This window comes from Colossoma macropomum, unplaced genomic scaffold, assembly GCF_904425465.1.
Source record: "Colossoma macropomum unplaced genomic scaffold, Colossoma_macropomum, whole genome shotgun sequence".
Taxonomy (NCBI): Eukaryota; Metazoa; Chordata; class Actinopteri; order Characiformes; family Serrasalmidae; genus Colossoma; species Colossoma macropomum.
In genome coordinates this window covers 25,353,167-25,377,950 of record NW_023494810.1, presented here as the reverse complement: position 1 = coordinate 25,377,950, position 24,784 = coordinate 25,353,167, and the positions used below count along the sequence as shown (strand labels likewise).

The 24,784-nt window shown below is 39.9% G+C and overlaps 1 protein-coding gene across 2 annotated transcripts in view; it reads left to right on the top strand.

Annotated features, from left to right (window-relative positions):
* ptprga (protein tyrosine phosphatase receptor type Ga) overlaps positions 1 to 24,784 on the top strand; it is a 430,472-nt gene that overhangs the window by 60,675 nt on the left and 345,013 nt on the right. The window lies entirely within an intron of this gene.

Genomic DNA, 24,784 nt, shown 5'->3' with positions numbered 1-24,784 from the left:
ATGGATCTTATGAGCTGCCTGTAGATGAGCTAGACTAAACCAAAGCAACCAAGCACTCATTGTTATGTCTGGTGTGTACTGTGTATGTGACAACACAACCACAGCTAACTAGCATGTACTTTCAGCGTTCAAGGCGGAAAGTGTGGACAAGCTGGCCTTCTAGGTCAGAATAACAGGCCTGGATGATAATTTATAGAAGAGAATTGCAAATGACAGACAAATCACAATTAGATATTTGTTCAACTCTAGGTACAGGTCAGACATAAACCTGCCTACCTGTCCCAGGTAATATCCCACTCTTCCATCCCTCTCTTTCTCTCTCTCCCTCCCCGCCCCTTTTAAACTCAAACACTTCCTTAATCAAAGGACGGGTTTGAGTGAACACGTGTGTGTATTTATGTGTGCGCAGTATGTTTGTTGAACCCGTTTGCTTTCCGTAGGCACATTTCCTGGGATGTGTGCTAAAAAGCTAAAAATAGGCCGCATCTTCTGCTGCGAACTCTCTGAGCGTGTGAGATTTTGACTTGTTTGCATGCGACTGTATTAAAGGCTGTGGAACTAAATTGTGGGTAAAAATAGAACCCATCCTTCTCCCCTCACTCATACACAGACACACACACAAACAGCAGTCTGCTGTGCCCCCTCGGTGCCGACCCCTCCATATGCACACACAGGGCTGGACATGCGGTTGTGAGTGTGCATGTGTGGCTTAACATTTGTGAAGGCTCTCCTTCACTTCGTTGTGCTTTGTGTGCTGCTCATGTGAGTAGCCTATGCCTGAATAGGTGGAGTGTGTTATTGTATTGTGTTTATATGTTGTGTGCATTAGTTTAGCAGTGCATATATGCAGGTATATGCCGTGTGCCCACCTGTAAGGGGACTGTATAGCTAGCCATGGCCAGAGTTTAGGTGTACTTTTGTTGTATTATATTGTGGCAAGTTACACTTGCTTTTGCTTTTTGGTTTTGGTGTCCTGTCACTCTTTTTGCTGCCCTTGTGCTCTACAGTCACTACTATATTAATATAATGCTAGCTAGAAATCAGCTAGTTTGGGGCAGTAGTGAAGGAATGAACACATCAAAGCACAACATTTGGATTTACGAGATAATGACGATGACAGTAACACCAACAGCCACAAATCACAAATCAGAGACCCATTTTATGATTTTACATTTTTTAATCTTAGATCTTTTAGTGGTTCTCAAGCTGGTCTTCAGGGCTCCCCAGACAGTCCCCAGACATTCCACCTATCTCTATGCATTGTGAGTTAGGTTAGAGCAAAAATGTAGGTCCCTGAGGAACCATTTTGACAACTACTGCTTTCAGTTCTATAACAAGAATTTTCCTCACTTTTTATAAATAACAGTGTTTTGTGCAGCAAATAAAACTAATCTGTTTTGAATTCAATGAGTTTATGATTGTTTAATTCTAAGGGATAAAGAGATGTTGGAAAATGGTCATGTAAAAATGAATTATGGCAGCTTGTGGTGCATAAAACCTCAGGGAGAGCAGGGAATAAAATAAGATACAAGAAAAATGTAAGATATTGGCTCGTTAAATTATAAGTCATACTGTATGGTTATATTCCTGTCCTTTTAGCCCAGATTTAGGTCCTTTAGTTAAAGAGTTTATGGAAAAATGATGTGTGGGGTGAGGATCCCACAGAAATCCCAGTTTCCCACCTATCCAGACAACCCTACACCAGTGGATGTGTGTGCATGTGTGTTGGATTATTGCTGCTCATGTGAATTGTTTTTGTCTGAATATGGGTTGTACTGTATTTTTGTGTGTGTGGGTGTGTTTGTGTGTGTTTGTGTGTGTGTGTGGCGCAGCCTCTCACTGACCCATCCTCTCAAGGACATGAACGTGTCAGATGTCCATGAGCGTGTCTCATCATAGCTGAGGGGAAAAAAGCAGGGTGTGTAGAAGAAAGTGAAGCTTTGTGTTTGTTTGTGTGTGTGTGTGTGTGTGTGTGTGTGTGTGTGCATGCAAGCAAGAGAGAGAGAGAGAGAGATGGTTATCCTCCTGCTGCGCGTGTGTTCTAACGGCTGCACCGGGGGCAAGGTGCACGCCGCTGATAGCACCTCATTGTTTGCGGTTGGTTTTTTGTTTTCGCGCGAGGCTGCTATCATTCGGCTGTCAAAAGAACCTCAGCCACTTGATATCCAACACACACACACACACACACACACACACACACACACACACACACACACACACAAAATCCACCTTCTGCTGTAACAACAGCTTCAAAATTAGACTCAAAATTGTTACCAGTCCTAGCGATGCACCAAAATAAACGTTTTTGTCCTAATACAAAAAAAGCTCGTACAAAATTAAAACATTTTATATAAAATAAACTTAATAAAATTATTACAGTATGTTCACTCTCAGAAAAAAAGGTATGTCACTGGGGCAGTCGCCCTCTTGTCACTGGGGTGGTACCCTCCAGGGTACATCTCAGTACCTTTAGTCAGGGAACATAATTGTACCATAATCCACTGATATTATATTTTCTAAGTTGTACTGACTCCACACACCCCGTCTCATCCCCAGGCTTTTTATTTTACTGTTCTGTTTTAAAACATTAGGTTATGAAAAAAGGACAAATGTACTTTTCACCTGAAAAAACATATTTAAGGTTCACAACTAGACCTTAAAACCTCTGCTGTACTTTTGAGGGAACATTTACATTGTTTGTACCTTGATGAACGATAAATGTACCTGCGCAGAACCATTTCTAACAGTGTAGGGTACAGTGTGTGCCACAATGTCCCCAAGAATGGTTGGTCGTCCAAGGGAATGATTTCCATTATTCTTTGGTATACTTTGCACTTTAGCTCTGTTGTTTTTTTTTCATCATTTTAAAAACGAGGCTACAGCTGTTGTGGCTTTGTTGTGCTAGCAGGAATTTTCTTTCTGCTTCTGTTTTTTTGGCTCTATTCTGTGTCATCAAGCGGGATGTTATTTTTTCAGGTTGGTGTCAGACCTAGTGGAGATGTACTTGAGCGTTGAGCTCATCATGAACTGTGATTGCAAATCTCTTGCTTATTGTTTTTTCTAGAAACTGTGAAATAGTTCCACATGGCCGGCACTGTTGATCCGCTGCTCTGTTTAAATGTGTGTATGCTGACTGGTGCAGGAAACAAACATTGTTTTTAATCAGTATTTTTCAATTTTATTATCATTAAAATGATTTCTAAGAGGTCCTTAGGTTTTGACACTTTGTTGTAGTCCTATGTAATCTTTGTTTTTCGTTTAAAATGTTTGGCCTTTTTTTCTCTTTTGGCTGAAAACCTAAAAGTGACACTTGACTGTTTTTGGTGCAAATTTTTTTCAAAATTCAGCAAATAAACAGTAGTAAAAGGTAAAAAGAAATTCAACAAAACATTTTAGCTTACGACTGTATGTACCAATTTGTACTAGTAGTGCAAGATTTTGCCAGGTTAGCTCACAAAATATTAATGTACTGTACTGTTCTGTATGAACAATAAGTTCCATTTTGGAACTACCACCAATTAATAACAATGTAAGTGTTAAATCATTGAATTATAACTTCAAGGGGCCATAACTTCAAGATGAATGGGTTTGGCTAAACCACTGTAGGCCAAACAGGCTAATATATGTATCTACATTGGTTTTTGTGACATCACAAAATATCCTGCTCAGTTTCCATAGTAGCTGTATTGACTGGGGAATGGGACGATTTGAAAGTTGAACAGTGTTTATATACATAATCATAATTATTTGAAAGATTTAAGGAATCTTTGACTTTTCCTTGATATGCAACCTTTAATAGTTGATTTTTGGAACTGTAGTGCTCACAATGTAGCATGTTTTCCAGCTCTTTCCATTTCGCATTGTGTTTTGGAACAACGGTGTCCATCAAAAACATACTAATTGTATGCATGTTGCTTCTGCACTTGTGACTGTACTACATTCTACATGGTTAAAAACCAATTAAAATAGTGTTTGGTGTGTGATTGGAGCTCCTCTGTCTCTCTTGTGCGAGTGTATAGATGTAAGTAAACTTTGTTTTGTGTACGTGTGAAGGCATGTTGGTTTGTGCATAATGCTAAAGCCTCATTAGCACAACGAGGAAAGCGTCTCCGACTCTTTCCCAGCAGCACCCATGATTTATGCGCTGCTGGAGTTTGTCAAAAGTTGCTGCTTTTTATTCCTGCTGATCTCCATACAAATGTGCATAATGGATTACATAGATTGCTCGTGGTTTGATGTTTATTCAATTAAAGCTGGTGCACTGAAAACACCTCTAGAGACAGTTGAAACCTGCAGATTGGTTGTTATTGAAATTGGCTCAGCTTGGGTTTGTGCGAGTGTGTATGTGTCATTATACTGCCTCCAGTCGCTATAATGAGGACGCTTTAATCTTAAATACTGTCTCTGTATCTATAATGGTTTAATCAATAATTTACAGAAAGCAGGAGAGCCTGCTGGTTATGTAATTGATAGAGCATCTCACTGACTTTTTCTTGCTTGTTGTCTCTCTTTATTAGCTGTTTTAAGCTGATCCAGGACCTGCATGGCCTACGCCAATGTGACCCTTGAGCTTTGTTTCTTATTGCTTACAGGGGAATTATTAAAGTTTCTGCATAATTCAATTGTTGAGATTCAAACAAAGTAATTCAGAGTGGTTTTGATGTGAAATCTCAGATTTTTTAACAATGAAGGTGATAGGAACCATGTCTAGAACACATATAACAATTTTATTTAATATTCAGAATGACTAGTGAACTTAACACGTGTCTTCTGAGATTCTATATCTAATGCTTAAATGAATGGTAATGTGTAATCTTAATATAATGGTAAATGATGGCAAATCTGAAACAATAACTTTTCTTTAGAGACTGTTTCGGCCTACAACACTATGCATGTATCCCTTCACCATGAATCTCAAATGATTGTAATGATCTCAAAATGATTGTAAAACAAGTCTTCTAGCAATGTATTCATAATCAATTTGCTTAATAACCTACTGTGATGGATCTTTTAGAGGCATTAAACTCTTTAGATGTCCTGTGACCACTACTGTGGTTTGTTTACATCTTTAATTTGTGCTGAAATTTGTAAAAATTGGTGAAATTCCCCTTTAAAAATTGTCTCAGGTTAGCACATAAGGACATTCACATAGACGCTCTGGCCTGTCACTGCCTGTTTTTACCCTTTACCCGCTCTAGGCCTGCACAGTATATAATTTGTGGCTACACTGGCCTTGGTAATACTGACATAGCAGAAGGTTGCAGTATGCAAATGAGCCGCTTTCTACGTTTTGTCATATGCTGTGAGATTCCTGACCAGTTCATGACATCTGAAGTGGGTGTTTTGATCATTTAAGTCAATCACATGATCCATCAGACCTATAATTTTGGTTAAAATCTTAACCATTTCACCACAAACATTTACCAGTGTGTTTTTAAAGGGCCCATATCATGGAAAACTGAATGTTCCTTGCTGTTTTGAAATAAGAATGTACTATGGACTTTCCAGGTCCATATGTGGAAACTGTCTGCTAAAACAGCCCATTTTGAACGATTTGTTTTTGTGATGTCACAAAAACCAGCTTATTTACATAAATCTGCCAAAAGTAAGATATGGGCCCTTTAATCTACTGCAAGGCAAATCCTGGTTGTTTTCCAGGTTAAAGGGCCCATGTCTTGGAAAACAGAAATTTCCTTACTTTTTAAAATGAAACAGTTTAATGTAGTTTGTACATACATTCCCTTCTCAGGCTGTACAATCCATGTATAGAAACTAGCTGCAAGAACAGCCTGTTTTGAAATCATTGTTTTTGTGATGTCACAAAAACTAATGCACTAACTAATATCTCCCTGTTCAGTCTACAGCAGCTTAGCCCAGCCTATTAACACCGTTAAGATGTTTGTTATAAGTGTGAGAGTGTTCATGTTCCTTTTTGAATGAGTCACAATACAGGACAGCCAATCAGAACAGAGGTCGTTTACATATCGCTCTTAAAGGCACAACAACACAAGCAGCTTGTTTCATTCTAAGGAATGAATAAAGGATGAAAAATGTTTGTGTGGAAAATAATTAAGGCTGTTTTGGTATATAAAGCTACACATATGTAATAAGTGGGGTGGAAAAATCAAATGCAAGTGAATTGTAGAATACTGGCCCTTTAATTTACTGCAAGGCATTTAATAAATTGCAAGTACTGTATGCAGCAGCATAAACTGAATATTGCCTGTGTTTTCTTTGTTCTTTTCTAATATTCCAGGGGAGTTTTCCAGGTTAAAGCCAGTTGACCCCTGCCATTAAAGCAAACCCCAAAGCAGCACTGTGCCAATGATTCATTTCAGCTTCAACAAGGGACAAGAAGGCCCACTAATCTGTACCGTCGCCTTGTTTTATTTACTGCATTCCATTAACCTACCTGTGAAGAGGCTCTGTGTGTGTGTTTTTGATGGATAGAGCTTATTTTTCACAAGGTTGAGAGTCAAATTCGGTGGGAGCAAATCGTTTGTGTCTCCTCACTTTCTTGGCGCCACGCTGGAAAGAATGAGCCTGAATACGCTGAATTCACTCACTGGGCTAATAAGGAAAAGCTTCTGCTGTAGCCTTTCCCGTGTTCTCCTCCTGATCCCCGCATTTGATTGGGGTCACTCGCTCCGAAGAGCGCAGGGCAGAAAGTATATAAGGCACAAGTGGCGGACATGCTTAGAATGATACAGCTGGGTGGTGGTGGGGGGTTTGGGGGGGTAAGGTGGGGGTGTATTACCTTTTCGCCTGAACCAGTTTGTGTTTACATCCTACTTCTCAGCTTTAAGTTCAGTTCAGTTCAGCAGTCTTTTAGTGGCGCACAATATGGACAAAAACCAGTACTGTGATAATAAAGGGAATATTAATAGGCCCATATCATTGAACACTGATTTTGAAGTAGGATTTTCCAGCCATACTGTTCACTCCCTGGTCTATCTATGGTTACAAAGCTGCAAAAGAGCCTGTTTTTGTGATGTTTTTTCAGTTTTTGACATAATTTGAAAATACCTGTTGTCCTTTACAGTGTGTGTAAATTTTATGATGAATGGACCAAAAGAAATGGCCCAAAATTACTTGGATAAAAACTGTAGTTCCATTGACTTGCATTAAAAGTAATGTATGTTTTTTCCTTCTCCTGTAAAATTACCATTTTGGAGATATGAGGTTTTGTTCTGACAGCAGCGATATTTTTATCTATTCAGCCTACAGCAGTTTATCCCTACCCATTCATGCTGAAGTTCTAAGGAGTGTTTAACCCCAGTCTGCTTTTTGTACTTGGCGCAATACAGAGCAGCCGTTCAGAACAGAGGTCATTTACATATATTGTTCTTAAAGGAACACTGTTAAATTATAAGGGATAAAGAGAGAAACAAAAGAGACTGTAAAAAGTAATAATGACTATTTTTGATTTATAACACCACACAAATGTTATAAGTGGACCTCAGGGAGAAAATATAAAAATATAAAAAGCAAGAAAAAATAGAACATATGCCCTTTGAAATGCATTGCTGAATTAATATTGTGACCTGGTTAAATACTGGCCTGTACTGTTTTGACCAAAATAATTGATTTTTCAACTTAATCAGTTCATTCATTTCCATATTGAGGCCTTTTGTGATATCAGTATTGCAAAGGCTAATATAGCAGCCAGAGCGCTAATGTTGAAGTTAAATTACTGTCAAAGCAAGTACAATAAAGAAAAGTAGGATATAGGAAGAAATATGGATGGAATTATGTGGAATAATAGAATTTATTTACAAGATTTTTAAAAATAATAAGTTCTTTCTTTCTCCCTCTATCTTCCTCCTTCTCTCTTTTAAATTCAAACATTCATTCCCCTGTGTCGCTTTTTCTTTCTTTCTTTCTTTCTTTCTTTCTGTCTTTCTTTCTCTATCTCTCTCTCGCTCTCTCACTCTCTCTTTGTTTTTCTATCTCTCTCCTCTACCTCTATGCGCTCTCTCGACCTCTCTCTCTCTTTTTCTCACTTGCTCGCGCTCTCTCAGTCTGTCTGTCTCTTTCTCGTTCCCTTGCTCTCTCTCACTATCTCTCTCTCTCATGTCGTATGGTAATATGAGAAGCTGCAGACAGTGAACTGTAGATACTGTATGTGATACGCTGGCTTTGAGCTGTTGCACTGAGCATTGACCTTTCTTCACTTTAATCACAGTAGCAATCAGAAGGTCGGGGGTTCAGTATGAGCTGGGCATTATGGGAAATCAGCCTTTTAGAGGAACACTTCAGGGCTGCTCCAGCGAAGCCGCAGTACGGCCCTCATCTACGTCCCTCTAAACAAAGCAGCCCTGCAAAAAAAACAAGTAGGCCTCAGTGGCCTGGTCTCAATTTCAGGTGTCATGAGTTCCATAAGGACGTCTGGATCTAGTGCAGTTTTAAGTAGGGATGGGCATTTTAGCCATATTTGCTAATTGAAGATCTGCATCTTTAAAGACATAACATTCAGATAGCCCAATGAGAAAATATTGTCTGTTATTAATATGCAATGAAAACTTTAATTTAATGATTTTTCTTGCTATTTTAGGCTTATGCAATTTAACAAACTACCAGTTCACATACATAACATGCATTGGAAATGGTAACATCCACAAATCAGTATTGAAGTGGATGTTATTGATGTTAAAAAAAGTTTAAACAGTACTTACTCTTGCTTATTTGACTCCCCAGTTAAGTAAACGAATACTAAGATGAGTTTGAATATCCATGTGGTCCATAAATAACCAACCTCAGCTGAGTGAACCGTCTGATTGGAGGATTTCATCGTGAAAGGACTGATTGAATAATAGTAAAATCTTATTGAAGACATGACAGATTTATATTCAAAATACTCTCACGAGGTAAGATGGATTCTGGATGTCCACCATGTGTATGTATCTATGACCACACCATGTATACTGCCTTAAAAATGCCACAGTCAGAGTCTGAGTAATGAATATGAAGCTGTATGAAGGATAATGCGGCAGTGACTCGAGTGCTCCACATGCTTCCGCTTCATTCATGTCCTGAAGCCCTTGGGATTCTAATCTTCTATAAAAAGCATATTCATGATTGTTGTTGCTGTAAACGCAAATTAACTTTGGCAAACTCCAGTCATTCGGTACATGCAGCTAACTGTTCTTTCTTTTATTTATTTATTGGAAAGGACTAAAATATTCTCTTAAAACACACCAGGGGACTGAGCTTCAGCCGTGAAAAGGCTCTTAGTTGGTCCGCCTGCTTATTAAAACCACTGTAATATTTCTCTACCCTTTTTAGCTCTGTGCTAAACCCTTATAATCACTGTGACTCACCCGGAAAATAAAACACTGTTTTTTTCTGATCATTTTTTTCCTGGACATGTAATTGCATCGTTCAGGTACCTGCAGAAAAGCTTCACCTCACACTTGTGTTAATTACCCTTTTTTGAGTCCTCTCAACCCTGCCTGAACCTCTGAAACCTGCCTGCCTGCATGCAGTTCAAGAAGAGCAAGTCCAACTGAATCGAATTGAGCACAACACAACGTTTACATCTGTGTTTTAGGTGGAAGGATTCTAGTAAAATTTGACCAGTCAAAGCACAACATTAAAAAAGGTATTGTAACATATTAGGATGTGAATTGTCTATAAGAGATTCTGCTTTTCTTTTCTGTACTGATACTGATATTGAAACCTTAGGTAGCAGCCAATACCAATCCGAACCAAACTTCTTCTTAAAAACTACTAAGCTTTAAAATGAGCTAGTTTTAATTGAAGGACTTTTCAGGATTTTTCAAAATTTGTGCATAATTCAATCTTTGAGATGTAAACAAAGTGATTCAGACTGGTTTTATGTGAACTGGTTCAATCTAGCGAAACTTACGGAGTTGCATTTCTTTAAATCAGTGCTGATGGGAACCAGGAGTCGCAATGTCTGCAATGCAAATATAACCATTTTATCTCCGGCATCAGGCAACATATTCATAACCTTTTTGTAAAATGGTTATGTGAGCAGCCTTTTGGTGAGGTTGCTTTTAGGCATTGAACTTTTAGGCATTAAACTGTAAAGAGTTCTGACTTCAGTTTCTCTAGAATGGTGCATTTCACATCAAACCAATCAGAATGGCTTCGTTTACACCATAACAGTTTATTTATGCAGAAATGTTGAAAAGTCAGCAGAATTTACCTTTAAGATGAACACCGAAAAGTAGGCTGTAATGCTCAAACTGCTCAAGCACTCTACTACCCCAGGAAGATATACACAGCTAACATTATCACAGCACACAGTACAAGTGAGTGCTGTTTCAGGGCAGGTTTGTTACAGGATTGAATTCATTTTCTTTTCTCCTACCGATACCTGGAATCAGATCTGTGCCACCTCTGATTTGTTTGTGTAATGTGAATCAGAAGAATTGAACATCTGATTCATTAGAAAAGACAGTTTTAAGGAATTGGTTCAGTGAATTGTATCAAACTTACCATCTCTGTTGTAAAGTGCACTGAGATTAGGGATGTGTTTTGATAGTTCATAGAGGCCTTTAAAAGTTCCTTGGGACACACCAGATGTTTCAGGCCTGGTATGTGGGTGTTTTTTGGCAGCTTAGCAAACTTTTAAGTTTGGTTGTGAATGCTGGCACAGGGTTTGGCTTAGTAGCTTGCTTTCAAGTGACTACACAAGTGCACCTTGCTGCCCACTGAAGATTTAGGATTTTAGAAAAGAGCCCTTTTGTGTCTGGCCTTGTTTTTAGCTGATTGTGGGGACAAACTGCCTGCTTCAGTACTGGTATTAACAAGCCCCATTTGATGAGCCCTCAGAGTTACCCAGGAATCATTGACGCTTTTCCCATTTCCGACCCGAAAATAATAGTGGACGAAGCTGTTTATGGGAAATAGCAGTACTACTTTAAAATGCTTAGCATTAAAAAAACATAACATTCAATTTGCTGTACTTGAGGTGGTAAACTACTCCATATCTTATACATGACTGCTGAAACAACTTCACTTTACTATGCTAACTGGCTAGTTAGCATGCTAAAGGCTATGTGCAAGTATATAGCCTGACATGTCAGTTATTTACAAATGTTTTGCAGGTTATATTCTCAAAATAATATTTTACATTGCAGGGTTTGCATGGCTGGCTGATTAGCTCACTGAAGCTAACCTGCTGAAGCTAAAACATTCCTCACTGTGTCCTCCCTCCTTTGTAGTGCAAGTGGTCACTTGGACCTGTGTCCCCATTTTGATGGAAAACATGACAGTGTGTGACACTGTGGGTCCCTCAGTGGGGTCCTCACTTGGCTGGTGCCCACAAAGATGATTTTTTTTTTTTTTTGAAAAAGTAAATGAAGGTTGCTGAGGTTAAGGCTAGGTTAGGGTTAGATTAGGTGTAGCACTTAGCAATTAGCTACAGGAATGGACGTGAACCGACAAGAGTACAAATGTGCATGTCTAGATGTGAGATAAGAATGGAATACACAAGCCCTGCTGAGCTGTGTGATCTGAATTCCTTGTCAGTAATCCCATCAGACGCAGGCTAACAGGCTTTTAGCAGTGGCCTGCCTCTTCTATCTCTTGCTTTATCTGAATGTAACAGAGCAAATCTGATCCATCTGATTTACTGGCCAGTCCCACCACATTTTCACTTCATCGTGCCGATCTTTCTCCCTCACTTCTGGCTCATAATTCTCTTTTCCTCTGTACTCCTTCCTTCCTCTTTTTGCCGCTCCCCCCATTCTCTGCTCCGTCTTTTGTTTTGCCGTGTTGCTGATTCCGCAGGGACTGGTTCAGAGGTGGAGATAATGTTCAGCACTTCTTGTCCCCCTCCTCCTCCTTCCCTCGCTCTCTTTCTCTCTGTTTCTCTGTCTTTCACCTCTCCCCAGGTATAACCCCAGCTTCCTCTACTCCGCTTGCTAATTGACATGCGGTGGGCTCCCCAGGCAGGCCTGGGGTGATGTGGGACTCCCGGCCCGGCATGCTGTCGTTTGTAAGCCGTTTTGTATCTGGGAGAATCAGAGCAGAGCGATGCGTGTTTTGCCGTGTGCTGTAATAAATTGGGCCTCCCCTGTGGCCCGCTAGGTGCGGTTAGCGTTACCTCCCAACAGCAAAGCCTACAGCACGAAGCACTTGAAATGACCGCTGAGCTGCTGAGATGCATCCATCTGCACACCTGGAGAACCAGGAGCAGTTGTAGACCTGAAGTTTCGGGGCAGGATGTGGCTTTAGACTTGTGGCTGCAAACATCTTATGTTAGCATCATGCTTGTGGTGGCATAACACTGAGGTAGCTAGTGTTGTGCTAGTGTAACACTAATGTAGCTAGCTAGCTAAAAACTGGTATATGAAGCACTGGTACGTTGTTTTTCCTAGATTTTTTTAAGCCTGGGATGGTAGACCCCTCGAAACTCCCCATTGGTTGGTTGGTTTGCCAAAGCTATGATTGCACAGAAATACAGCGAACCCAGTTTTACATTCTCTACACGTTCATTTCCATGAAGTGCAGTTGTGAAAGTCACTGTTTATTTCCGAAGAATTTATGTGCGAATGAATGACTCACAGTTCAAACTGGTCCAAAGAATTATTTGTATATATTTATACAGAAATGTATAAGAATAATGCCAGTGTTTCCTTAAATCAACACTAAATGCTGTTTGAACTGTTATGTCTACAAGAAAGCCCAAACAGAACTGCATTTGATTATTAATGCTTGAAGAAAGCTATAGGAAGATGATTGGTTAATTCTACAAACATCCAGGAGGGGAAGTTCTCGTTTGTTCTTGATAAAACAGCAAGGATGTAACACTCCGCATCACTTTTCATGTTTTTGTTATGCCTTTTTACAGCACCATACTTGAATAAACCCACCTCACGTAATATTTCATTATTATTTCATATCAGTTTGCAGGAAGCTTTGTTTCTTTAAGACCCAAGAAATGCTGTGGTTAAATTCAAATGTGGCTAACACCCGTAGAGCTAGCTGCTACTCCTCTAGAATCAGTAGGATGTCTCTGCTACACATGCTATGTAATTGGTTGAATCAGGGCCGGACTTGGTCTCTGAATTTAGTGCATCTTCACACTTGAAAACAGACTGAGGATTATAGCCAAAAAAATGTACGCAAATCTCATAAAAAACAAATGCTAGGTAGCAAATGTTAGCTTGCCTGGCCTGTTTAATGGTAGGGGAAACACTAAGTGTATCAGGTACAGCTGAGTGTGTTAAGTTGAGAGTGTACCACTACACAAACATGCAAAATGTGCAAATTTGGGCACCCCCGACCAAAATTTTTTTGTTGTTTTGTTGTTAAAAAAAAAGTACAGAACACACTTTTGCACATTTTAACGCACAATTACTGTTTATTTTCTGAATTAGAATATTGGAGGGAGAAGAACATTAAATGTGACCTGTGCAAAAGTTATTGCACATATGATATTTTATGTTTTATTAATTTCCAATATGTTTTATTTATTTTCCAATGATACACTCAGCAACAAAATAGAAATTGTGCACTACAATTTGCAGAAATGCCATATTTAAGTGTGTTCTCTGTAGAGGATGAGTTATTGTCACTTAGAAAACATAAAATTTGACTGAGTGGCTCTGTGGCCAGGAACTGACCGTTGATGAAGGGCTAGAGGGCAACTTGTTGAAGTGGGCAATGGGACACTTTATCATCATGATCAATTTTGTTATTTTGATAAACAGTGTTTTTCTTAGCATATCATTGATTGACACTGACTAACTCCATGTTTCATTAAACAGAGAGCATAATTAGCCCTGTTGAATTTCAGTAAAATATGTGATATATTAAATAAAAATGATTTCACAGTCATTATGATGGCTCTTTATAAATGTGGCTAGCCTAATGCAATGGGTCTGTATGTCAAAGTATGGTAAAACATATTGTACATTGCATAGAAGTCTCTAATTATGGTGATATTTTTCCCAGATCGCCTTCCTCTAGCAGCTTGAACTGTTATGTCTCTAACGGTACACAAGGAAGGTGGAGATACAAGGTCAGGGTTTCTAATAAAGTATCCAGTGAGTTTATGCAGCCATATAATAATGATATATTTTGTCCTTGTTGCAACTTGTCCTTACATAACATTCAATTCAGAGCCTGAGTGATGCTGTTTTAAGCTAGCAGTCTTTGAAAATGGAAACAGTTTAATAGATTTCCTCAAGAGCGTTCCGATTATTCATGACAATATAAATTAGAAAAGAAACGTAATAAAACGTGCATGCATTCAGTAGCAACTATGGGTGCTCTGGACTTAATAGTGCCATGAAGCCAGGAAGACTGCCCCCCCACACCAGTTCTCATTAGTTTCTAATAGATATTAATATTTCATATCACACAGCTTTTGATTACATTGTTTATGAGGAGGAGCTGGGTCCGGCTGCCGAGGCGTCGCACGTGAACGATCTGATGAAATATGAAAACTGTCTCCTCGTTCCAGAGCGAGAAATTAAACCATCCCGCGCTTAATGTGGGATGACTAGCTGTCTATTGATTCCTTTTAAATGTTTCTCTTTCCTCGTTTTTATATTGTTGAAGGAAGGTTCCAAGGTTAAGCGTCTAATTCACTCAGCAGCACTGTCTTCCCTCTTCCTCATCGATTCCAGGTACAATTGCACTCAGATCTAACAGAGTCTGCCATGAAGTCACGAGCAGAGATGAAAATTGGGATTTTGGTAGGTGGGGTAGCCCTACTTTTTGCATGGGTGCCAAGAGTGTTGGAGCAATATTGTTCAGTGGAGTTCCCAGCAATGATATGATTGAAATGTAGTTAAAAGAGTGAACATTGTTATTAGCAAACTGTCTACCAAATTTAATAAAAATCTCTCCACTCATTCATTTAAACCTTCTTCTAAACTTAAATACACTGAGGGAGAATCTTCATGTATGATCTTTTAACCAGTTGTTCTTAACTGTCCCATGGTCTTGGAAGAGGTTCCAAGGTGACCGGGCCTTTTCTGTAGTTGCTTCAAGGCTCTTCAGTTTTTCGTGAAGATATTTTTTTATACACACAATAGATTTCCTGCCTTCCGCCCAGTGACCGCTGGGATAGGCTTCACGCAACCCAGAAGGATATACAATAGATGTTATCAAGTCAAATTTGAAAACCTATTTTTTCTCTCTTATTCTCTTTTTTTTTACTACGTATTCAGTCATCTGTTCTGTCTTGGTTTGTTCCGTCCTGCCGTCAGTAGCTCTTTTACTTTGTTGAATTATTTGTTGTATTTGCGACAAAAACCATGTATCTCTAAAATGGTAACTCGAGATGATGAGCGTAAAAGAAATAATGATGATTAAAATAATAAAGTTCTACAATAACGAATGGATAAAACAGTCAGCTAAAATAGTTGCAGACCTAGGTAGCACGATATGGACACAATACTAGTATTGCAACTATATAACAAAGACCTAATCCCATTTCTTATTTTCACCCCTACCCCTTGTTTTCGAGTATCACCTTGCCCCTTCGAACTGAGGTAGTTGTTGAAATATTCCCCTAAGAAGTGGGCCAACCTTGAAATAAAAAGGAACATTACTTCATTAACAGGCTACTAGTGGTGCTCTGTATGCAACCCTGCCAGTCTGCAGTGACAGCAGAGGAGGGTAACGTTAAAGTTCAGCAACCTCACTGCTGGGCTTTAGTTACATTCAGGGAATCATATACCTTCAAAGGGGGGGCAATTATTTATTATTGCCCACACCTAATTCTTCAGTGATATGAGGTTGCAGTCAGCTATTTGGTAGCTTCTCGTTTGAATTTTCCCGTTCTGAGGCGCCAGAATGTAACTGCTGCACCGTTTAAGGTGGAACGGGAAATTTAGCTAGCTAGCTATGAGACATCAGCATACTACTAGCTTTTTTAGTACTTGTCATGAAGAAAAGGACCATAATACATTGAAACAACATTAAACTAAGATTATCGTAAGAAAACGGTTATCGTAATTTTTCACAGAGAAAATTCTCACATGTGGGTTTCTTTGGTCTCTTGCGCAGCCATCTTGCCATTTTATTCTTTTTTCTCATAACACTCTGTTTGGAGTTTAATGGCAGAACAGGCAGAAATTGTATTTTATAGCTACAGTGAAAAGGGCATAATAAGATAAAGGTACTTAGTATGTTTTTGTTGTTACAGCCAGGAACATGTGGTCAGTCATGTGACTTTATATATATATTTCCAATATAATTTATCACATTTATCACATTTCACTGGCAAAACAGTTGATCAAGTGGGCACAAAACTTATATTGGCGATTTTATTTAACATTTGCCGTTTGCGTCAAGCTTTTTATATTTAATGTCACAATAGGCACAAAAATATGTGAAAACCTGGTTACTAACTATAACCCGGTTTTCTAAGTTGAGTTAAAGCTGGTGGGACGAGAACGAGTCTGGTTCTTGTGGACGGGGCAGTCGGCCGGCTCTGTCTGGGGCTTTATTGGAATGCGCCATTAGGCACTTGTGCATAGTAGAGGGGATATATCATGATGTCCATGTTCAGCGCTTGGTGATGTGAGGAGAATAGGCGACAAACGACTGCCGCTGGCAGTAAATTCATCATCCTCTCTTTTTCTAATGGCTTTCTCAAGGATGACTGTACGATATGTAGTATGAAATATGGCCTTATGTCAATCTGTTTAAATTGAAATGAGATGTCTCTCTCTCTCTCTCTCTCTCTCTCTCTCTCTCTCTCTCTCTCTCTCTCTCTCTCTCTCTCTATGATATTGTGGAGGGAAAAGACAGAGAAGGTATAATATTTAAAGGGGCAATTCTAGAGGCTCTTACCTTAGCTGCATTTCAAAGGAGCCATTGCAATATATTAATGAATAGAGGTAAATGGTTGGTATGTAGAGACAAACTAAGAAACTGAATTTCCAGCTGCTGATTTGACGCCAGACCAATAATATGAACAAATATGGAGAAACTATCTTATTCTTTATTTATCCTCAGGTTGTACACACATTTTTGCACACATACACACGAGGACTGCACATTAGATGCCAGCGCAGTTCTGTTTTGCTGTACAAACTTCTCAGAAGGCTGCAACCTGCAAATGGGCCTCTTACCAATCACAGTGTTTTTAAATTGTGTGATCTGAGCCTCTTAACCTTTTATTCTTCAGTATTTAGTGCCTTTATTACAGCTTCTATTCTTTTCAAAGAAATCTGCAGGGATATTTTTTCACACCTACAAAGTTCAGTCTTAGAAGTTGGTTGCATGCTCTGCTTGTCACGATCCACGTAATCCCAACTGCAGTTTTAGACGTTTAGTGTTGATGAATCAAGATTAGGGCTAATTTAATGCTTTCATGGTTCCGACAGAATTACTAGCTAAAAATTCTGTCCCTCAATACCAAATTTCTATGCCAAGCATTCATAAGCCAATTAACAGCTGTTTTCTAAAATTTAGACTGCTGATTGGCTAAAGGAATTACATTCCGTAAGGTCAGCGCTTCTTGATTAGGCTGCAGTCCATTGCGGTCAGTATATATACCCATTTCCGGCTCCTCATGCTCATTTCTGGTTTAAGCCACACCCGCTTCCAGTTCGTCATTTTTAAGAATGTATTGTTCATGAAGCTGTATCGAAGTCAAGGCATTAGTATTGGTATCGAAAATCTGATTACAAGATATTCCAGAAGTCCAAGAAAAGTAAATAATTTTTATCTTTAAAAATCCACCATTTTTTCAAAATTCCTGCATAATTAAATGGCTCAAATGGAAGGAAAGTCATTTAGAGAGGATTGATGTAGAATTCTCCTTTCTAGAGGAAATTAGAGTAAGAATTGTTCACCGTGGAGGTGATAGGAACCAGACAGCCACAGTATTTAAAGCCACTAAAAGCTACATTATAAAAGGTTACTGGATGAAATACTGAAGAATATCCTGCCTTCTGCCTGAGGCGCTGTCTTATGATATTTTTTAAATCAGGTTTTGGCCTAAAATGTATTTTTAAAAGCCATTCCTATTGAGAGAGGAAAATGAAGGTCATTCATTTTCATTCATTTTCAGTCTCTAAAGAAAACATGCATTTTCAGATTTACCACCATCATCATAGCATACACAAACTCAGAAGACGTGCAGGTTCACTGGTGGTTTTGTATAATAAAAAGTGTCTATATTTGCATTGTAGATATCGCAAGTTACTCTTCAATGAACCATTTTACATCAGACCACTCTGAATGACATCTCAACCACTGAATTATTAAGAATTTTTGACAAATCAGTGTAATTCCCCTTTAATCCTTGATTCAGTAATGTCTTTCTAATATAAGATATACCTGATTATATTTTACAGCCTAACCCTAAAGAATGTCACATTATTGGTTCACCTGTGTGTTGTAATGTATTGTCACAGTATAATCATAACACTAGTACTTTTTTATTATGCTCAGCCTCAACATATACAAGCACCGTCATTTCAAATGTCCTTGACCAAAATATCTCATCAGGTCTTTGTTTCCAGTGTGCTGTACTAGTTCTTGCGTACATGCTTGTATGGTCGTATATCTCCATGCCTGCGATCCTGTGAGTGTGTGTGTGTGTGTGTGTGTGTGTGTGTGTGGACTCATACCGGCTTGCGTGTCTTCTCAGCTCCTGGTTGATGGATAGCTCCAGTGAGGCGAGGCGAGTGGAGCCATGCAGCTGTCCATCAAACATACTCTGACCAAACAGTTCCTGACCCTGCATACTGAAACAGAGCCACTATCTACTGCCCTCGCTGTGTGTATGCTTGCGCATTTACTTTCAGTCAAAACAGCCATTAAGTACATGTTATTCATTTTTCAGCGGTGGGAAAAAAAAGAAAATATATATTTATAACATATAATTACACAGAAGCCAGCTAAATATTCAGTGTTGTATGTTCAAATATTCACTGCAGTGCTGAGAATGATCCACCACATAAATAATACCTGCCCTGTGGTGGTCCTGAGGCATCCTGACCATTGAAGGACAGGGTGAAAGAGGGCTAACAGAGGATGTAAACAGATGGACTACAGTCTGTAATTGTAGAACTACAAAGAGCTCCTATATGGTCAGTGGAGCTGATAAAATGGACAATGAGTAAAAACAAAGGAGGTGGTTTTAATGTTATTGGTGATCGGGATTATAATTTACTAAATTACTAAAGGGGCTAAATGTCCATATAATTAGAATTAGATGAAAGAATAAAATCATATGATGGATCTTGGAACTGATATGCCGGTATACCTGCAGATATGTGGTGCTGTAGTCGCTGTATTCAATGCCACTGTTCCGGTATGAGTTCACCCTATAAGTCACGGTCATATGTCGTGAGAGTGACCGGGCAGTGTGTGTGTGTGTGTGTGTGTGTGATTGAGGATAGTATTACTTTCATCCCCTCCATTCTCCTTCTTTCAGATGCTACTTGAGGAGCTTTCTAATGTACTCTCAGACTCAGATTGACAGTTTTAACACTGATGCTCTTCAGGCATTTTTCCCCCCTGCCCCCCCACCTCTATCTCCAATAATTAGATTTGGTAGTCCCGTGAGAAATACATTTCCTAGGTATGTTTTATCTCTTGCTAAAAATACGTTTCACCAGCTCTCCCTCATTTATTAGTTGGATTCACTTCAGCACACTGGGGTCTTATCGGAAATTGCTTTGAGCCTCTAACGCCAGGCATTTTACTTACAAATGTCTAATTGAGGGGAATATTTATTTTTGCAACGGCGGATCCGGCGCGGCCGCCAACTCGACGACGCGCCACGCTAGGCTAAATGTTACACGCTATGCCATCGACGCTGCGTGTGTGGGTTAAAATACGCTATGATAGCTGAGAAAATTCCAAGAATTTGTTTATTCGCTCTGCACTCACTTGCCTTTGGAGATTTCATATATTTTCCGTTTCTAAATCCGGCTGAAAGTCGGCCTCCTTCAGTCCAGATTAAGTTTGGAGATTTCTCATACGTTGCGGCCCCAGATCGGATTTAGATTGGAGGCGAGGAGGGGAGTAATTTGGTCGGATTAAAAGGCGTTGGGTTTTTCCAATACTTCTTGCAGCGGATGAGTGTGAAATATTACGTTCGGTTCAATATGCAAGCGGGCTTTATTGCTTCAATCCCCACGATTTATGAATTTCCGCGAGATGTGCGAGTGATTTGCCCACCTTAAGCAGGCTGAAGAGCGTGAGTGTGTGTGAGGGGCTGACAAAAGATTTGTCTGCTTTGTTGTCTCCGAACAGGGTGCTGAAGAGAGGCTTATGGATGGAACAGGCTGACGCATTTAGTTTTTATATGCGCAGATTACAGTTTAAACATAGCTGAGGGGACTGAACTGCGGAGCTGCTACATGGGATAGCGGATTAGCTTTGGGTTGAGCCTGAGATGGCCTAAAGTGAGGAGGCTCTCAGGAGATTGTAACCTAAGCTAAACTCAAAATACAGTCTCAGGAGGTCATAACCTAAACCAGGGGTGTCAAACTCAACCAATAAAAGGGCCATATTAAAAAATCTCAATAAATCCAGAGAAAAAAAACATTTTATTTCATTTGTAATGAATGTGCTGTAACCTGAACTGGACACTGTTTATTCAAAATACGCAAAAAACTTCAGCAGTAAAATACAGACGCATGTAATAGTCCTTGAAATATTACATGAACATTTGAAATATTCAAAATTTAAGTGTCCCCAGGAGCTCAGTCTTTTAAACTTACCCATTTGCTTGAACTAGCCTTCTGGCATCCTTTCTTTGCTGCAAGTTCATTAAGACTTGGGCTCAATGTTAGGAGTTTATAATGGTTGAACTGCAGCTGATATGCAGCTAGTGTGTTTGGTGATATAACTGGTGTGGAATTGTGTAGAATTGAGGTGTAACTGCTGTCCCATAGATTGCTGTTGGGCTAAGAGAGCACACATTACGTTGCAGTGCATGCTGGGGACTGTTGTGCAACACATTGTGAAACAGGCTAATGTTAATAGAAAATTAAAATACTTTTGTGGGCCGAACAGGTTTGTCATGGGCCTGATCTGGCCCGCGGGCCTTGTGTTTGACACTGAACTAAACTCAAAACACGTTTATAATGGAAGTTAATGGGCAGGTGCTGAAGCAATTGCTCATTGGCTTCTGTTGTAAATGAGCTTCAAGTTAATGAGTTTTCTTTTCTTTTCTAACTACAGGGAGACGTTGAAAGTATTGTCTTTGCCATTTTTGGAGCTTCAGTTTTGGAAACAGATTTTGCTTTGACTTTCCCATTCCCTGTGCCAATCTTATATCTAATCTCCTCAGGAATGTCTCCTGAAAAATGAATAACTTTTTACTTACGCCTGAAAATTCAACAAATGAAGGGTGGTCTCTGACTTTTGCACAACATAGTCGCACTCAGAAGCAGTCACAGTGTGCGTCCTTTTCTTCAGTGTGTGATTTGGGACAGGAAGTCGATTGTGTATGCGCAGCGAAGGACAGGTTTATATAAATCACCATTCATTTCCTCTCCACTCATCTAAACTCACCTCCCTCATAAACACAGCGGCCTCCTCTTCCTGTCCTACTGCTGCAGCTCCTGCAGGAAGCGGGTGGGGAAAGTTATGTTTAGCTGTGCCACTTTTGACTGATTACGAGCCGCTTCCACGTGGCTAAATAAGCAGCGCTGTGTGTGTGTGTGTGTGTGTGTGTGTGTGTGTGTGTGTGCATGTGTGTGTGTAATTTTCTGAAACTGCATTCCGTGAGCCCACCCCACCCCACACATTGTTTGTTTTTATTTTCCGTGCCCAGTATGAATGTGTCAGAAAACTCGTACGCCATGCAGGACCCAGCCTAAAATTTGAAAATGTGCAAGAAAAAACACACCGTCAGTTTTTCTCACGTACAAAAACATTTCATGCATTCGGAAACACATTGCGATTTGGAGAAGGATTTAAAACACCTCACACGCACACAATGCATCTGCTGAAATATAACACATTATGCCAAAGTCTGATCTCACTTTGCGGTGGGATGATGAGTGAGTCAGTGCGAGTGTAAATATATGTTTGTTTGTAGCCCATCTCACACCCCGCTCGGTTTTGGCAGTATTTTGTTTGGTTTAAAAGCTTTGCAGCCACCAGATGGTTTTCCTGCCATGAAACAGTGGGTCCATCATTAGCCATTGGCAGGGGGGAGGCGGTTGTTGTTTGCATCGGGACTGTGTCGGCCAGTAGGAGTGTGTCTGCGAGTGTGCGCATTTACGCCTTTTTACATCACCTCACATGGGCGTTAATCGAATTTCCGCGAACCCCTCGTCCAGCCGCGGTGCGAGCGTGGGCCGGAAGCTTCTTTTTCGGCCAAAACTTCGCCCCCCCTCCCCAGTCCCCCACACTGCTCACGATTCCTCACTCATTCTGCCCGGCTCGTCTAATCCGAGCAGCTGGTAGCGAGAGGCTTCACGTTTTTCAGGGCCGTGTTTGTCAGGCCGAGCTCGTTCTCCTCCAGTTGCCATTAAAAGTGAGCAAACAAAAACAAACCAGGGGAAAGAAACAATAACCCTTGTAGACGCCAGATGCCTGTATTTGCACAACTCCTGTTATCCTGCTGTGATCTTCCTTTTGATATATGGTGTCTGTGTTATGTTCTGGGTGCAGATTCATCAAACCTCTAGAGCAAGAGTGCTTGAGTGGTGGAGTATCTGGAGATGTGTGAGAATAGACGGCTTAAAGTATTAGAATATGTCACAACTGGAACGGGACTATTCAGAATATTTAAGTATTGAAGTAACTGGAGAAGAAATATTTTAGTAATTAAACATTGAAGTATCTAGAACTGGAATATTTAAGTATTTTTGAACTGTAATATCTGGAGCTGGTATATTTGGGCATTGAAATATGTAGACCTGGATCATTTGAGTATTTAAGTGTCTGAAACTGGACTATTTGTAATCTTTGAGTATCTAAAACTGGAGCATTTGCAGTACTTGAGTATTTATTGTATTTGAGTACCGAAGGACCTGGAGTTGGAGTATTTGCAGTATTTGATTATTGGAGTACCTGGAGCTGGAATATTTGCAGTGACTGAGTATTTAGTACCTGTAGCTAGAACATTTGCAGTATCTGAGTATTGGAGTACTTGGAGCTAGAACATTTGAGTATTGGAGTTTTTGGAGCTGGACTGTTTGTAGTGTTTTAGTATCCAGAACTGGACTATTAGCAATGTTTCAGTATTTGAGTATATAGAGCCAAAATCTGAGTATTGGAGTATCTTGAGCACCAGTATTTGAGTATTAGAGCATCTGAAGCTGGACTGTTTGTGGTATTTGAGTATCTGGAACTGAAATATTTGAGTATTTTAGAGTACCTACAGCTGGACTATGAGAATTAGATTTTCTGGAGCTACAGTATCTGTAATATTGGAGTATCTAGAGGTAGAGCATTTGAGTATTAGAGTGTCTGGAGATGGAATGTTTGAATATTGTAGTGTTGGAGTATTTAAGTGTTGGGTTGTCTGGACTGTTTGGAGTATTTGAATGTGGGAGTTTCCAGACTGTTTACAGTATTTGACTACTGGAGAATCTGGAGCTGTACTATTTTACCATCTTGCTCTGGAGTAATCTTCAGAGTAAAATTTTCGGCCCCGTCCATCCACTTACCTCCAGTAATTCCAACGGAAAAGCTTAACTGATCACAGGCACAAACCTTTGTAATATACTCCATATAGGCCTTGATCCAGGATGCATGGAATGCAAAACACTGATTCTGAACTGACACTTCTGAGAGAACCATGAGTGCTAGAATCATTATGGGACCCATGAACACTAGGATTTTGAGTCTCAGGCTTAGTGCTGGTGACCTCATCATATGCACATGTTTTTAGTTAGAGCAGTTATCCTTCAACTCAATGGGTAGCTGTCCGTTCGACAGTACACCTTATTCAGGCTACACCAAGAAATACTCTTTTTTTTTCTCATTGCATCTCATGGCCTTTATAGGTTTCTGCAAGGTTGGGAGCACATTGGTAAAACACAGCTTACATTACATGAATAGATTTAACAGAATAGAATAAATAAAGAACAGAATAAATAAAGATCACGGGAAAAGACGTGCATAGAAGGAGGGTGCTCAGTCTCGTTTTTGTAAGAACAGCTGATTAAAGGAGAGGTCACGGACGCTAGACATGAAAGACTGATTATAATAGGAATATTGATGAATAGTGTGTATTCAGGTTCAAGTGTGTAAAATAGAGACAACACTGCAGCATGTTTGAATGATAAAATGACACACATAACACCTTGATGGGTGGAAACCTTGCAGATGCTCTGTGCGCAGAGGACAGTGCTGGATGATATCGACGTGTTGCTGCTGCAATATTTGTATTTGTCATTTGCATTCTGCTCTCCGGTTACTGTTTTGCTGACATTTTCCCGGCGTGAGGTCAGCGCTGGCGCGGGATTGATCGCAACCCTTGAGGTGAAGTCTTTAGCGTGAAGGAGCATGGCAGATTTGGCCATCGATTTCCAATTGCCAGCTGGACAGTGGCCATCCCTGACCCGGTTCTTCAGGTCAATTCATATCCTGTATCTCTCTTCTGAAAGATGGACGTACTTCTGCTGATCTTTGTGGCCTGCTGGGAAATGTGGCACCTTTTTTGCCTGCCAAAGGTTTGGGGACACTTGCCTGGTTCTTCAGGTCAATTCATATCCTATATCTCAGATCTGAAAGATGGACGTACCTCTGCTGATCTTTGTGGCCTGTCAGGTAGTGTGGCACCTTTTTTGCCTGCCAAAGGTTTGGGGATACCTGCTCGGTTCTTCGGTCAATTCATATCCTGTATCTCACTTCTGAAAGATGGACCTACCTC